This window comes from Kryptolebias marmoratus, linkage group LG5, assembly GCF_001649575.2.
Source record: "Kryptolebias marmoratus isolate JLee-2015 linkage group LG5, ASM164957v2, whole genome shotgun sequence".
Taxonomy (NCBI): domain Eukaryota; kingdom Metazoa; phylum Chordata; class Actinopteri; order Cyprinodontiformes; family Rivulidae; genus Kryptolebias; species Kryptolebias marmoratus.
In genome coordinates this window covers 1,580,042-1,582,707 of record NC_051434.1, presented here as the reverse complement: position 1 = coordinate 1,582,707, position 2,666 = coordinate 1,580,042, and the positions used below count along the sequence as shown (strand labels likewise).

Genomic DNA, 2,666 nt, shown 5'->3' with positions numbered 1-2,666 from the left:
AGTTGTGTTTGTGTTTCAGAGCGAGTTGGACTGAGTGTGAAGTGTCTGCATGATGAGCCGTCCACAGAAAGAAGGTAAGAACATTAATGTGGTGGAAAATCAGCAGGAAGGTGAAGAAGAAGCTGCAGTCAGAGCTGAGTGGTCATCATCAGACAAACAACAACCAGACTGAAGCCAACATTTAACATCCAACCTGGAAGAAAAACACTTTGACTCAAACTACAGGAAACACTGACTGTTAGATCGGATCAATACAGGATTATAAATAAATATAATATATATGTGTAAATAAGTTTACTGAGAAGGAAAGAAAAAAAACATTTCAGTTCCTCAAACAACCCTTATAAGGACAAACCCCTTAAAGCAAAGACAGAAAAAGTTGTGATGAGGAAGAACAATATTTTATTTATACACAGAAGCTTTCTGAGAAATGTCTCACTTCTTTCTGCTAAGTTCATGTTTTCACAGCTACAATTCCCACATTACTCAGCTCAGAAGTCTTCTTGTTTCTGCACACGATTAACATAAACTGAACTAAACTGTTTTAACCATTTAATCCCTGATTATTACTAGATAACCTGCCTGGCCACAAAAATAAGTCGCCACCTGGATTTAACTAAGCAAACAGGTACAAGGCTCCTATTGGATAATTACTGCATGGGTGATCATGTTTCAGCTGGCAACAAGTGTTTTAACCCCAACTGGTGCAATGAGTTGCTTCTCATTTCTTAAACAACCATGTTGAAAGACACATCCTGTGGTCGTGGAAAAGATGTCAGTCTGTTTGAGAAGGGTCAAATCATTGGCATGCATCAAGCAGAGAAAACATCTAAGGAGACTGCAGAAACTACTAAAATTGGGTTAAGAACTGTCCAACACGTTATTAAAAACTGGAAGGATAGTGGGGACCCATCGTCTTCGAGGAAGAAAAAAAATCCTGAATGATCGTGATCGGCGATCACTTAAACGTTTGGTGAAATCAAATTGAAGAAAAACAACCGTAGAACTCTGGGCTACGTTTAATAGTGAAAGTAAAAGCATTTCCACACGCACAATGTGAAGAGAACTCAAGTGATTGGGACTGAACAGCTGTGTAGCTTTAAGAAAACCACTAATCAGTGAGGCTAACTGGGAAAAAAGGCTTCTGTTTACTAGAGAGCATAAAGATTGGACTCTGGAGCAATGAAAGAAGGTCATGTGGTCTGATGAGTCCAGATTTACTCTGTTCCAGAGTGATGGATCCTTCAGGGTAAGAAGAGAGGCAGGTGAAGTGTTGCACCTATCAGGCGTAGTGCCTACTGTCCAAGCCTGTGAGGGCAGTGCTATGATCTGGGGTCGCTGCAGTTGGTCAGGTCGAGGTTCAGAAACAGGATGAGCTCAAAGAATGAGGTCAAAGGTCAGCTGACTACCTGAATATACTGAAGGACCAGGTTATTCCATCAATGGATGTTTTCTTCCCTGATGGCTCGGGCATATTCCAAGATGACAATGCCAGGATTCATCGGGCTTGAATTGTGAAAGAGTGGTTCAGGGAGTGAGAGACATCATTTTCACACATGGATTGGCCCCACAGAGTCCAGACCTTAACCCCATTGAGAATCTTTGAGATGTGCTGGAGAAGGATTTGTGCAGCGGTCAGACTCTACCATCATCATCAAGATGTTGGTGAAAAATTAATGCAACACTGGATGAAAATAAATCCTGCGACATTGCAGAAGCTTATCGAAACAATACCACAGCGAATGCATGCCGTAATCAAAGCTAAAGGCGGTCCAACCAAATATTAGAGTGTGTAACCTTTTTTTTTTGGTGGCAACTTTTTTTTGGCCAGGCAGTGTACCACCAACTGAAACACAAAATGACTTCTGTTAGAAATATATTTATTTGCTGGAAGTTAGATGAACTTTACATGTAGAAAATATCAGATTAGTTACTGGAGGAAAGAAAAACAGGAAAATATCAACATTAAAAAATGAAAACATAACTGATAACTTTTTAGAAAACAGAACCCCAGATCAGTGATGCTGTTTAGGAGAGGTGATGTTAGAGCACATGTTGGTTGGTTGGATGTTGGTTGGATGTTGGTTGGATGCTGTGAGTCTGGCTCCATGTTCTGCTCCACTTCTTGATGTGATTCTCCTCTAAATGCTCCTCAGGTGAAGCTGCTGAAAAACCAAACAGAAATTATTCAGAGCAAAATTTTGGGGGACTGAGGCTTCAAAGCTACAGTCACATGTACTTGTGCTTTTTGATGTAACTTTTAAACATTTAAGATGATTATTTCCTGGTGGAGTGATAAACTTCAGAGTCTGTTGTGATGCTTTTACCCTGCTGAACAGTAAATCACAGCAAAATAAACTTCAGCTGGTTTGAAGAAAACCTTCTAAAAAGCCTCAGAAATAAAAAAAACATTCTCATCATAAAGCATTTTATTCCAAGAGAAACACAAAAACCAAACAGACCAGAGGAGGGCAGCACAGACACATGTTGGTTTCTGATAACTGAACATTTAATACAAACAAAACTTAAAAAGATGAGAATAAAAACAGAGAAACTATTATTACCTGAGTACTAAAACATACAAGAATTACTAATTCATTTACTGTAAATAAAATAAAAGAATTATGAGGAATCAGTCTGTAGATGAAGCCTCCTCCTCCTCCTCC

General features: G+C 39.3%; 1 protein-coding gene across 4 annotated transcripts in view; it reads left to right on the top strand.

The window, feature by feature from the left end:
• The window catches only part of LOC108247906 (collectin-12), a 15,097-nt gene that overhangs the window by 9,608 nt on the left and 2,823 nt on the right, over positions 1 to 2,666 (top strand). The gene's annotated exons all lie outside the window — the stretch shown is intronic.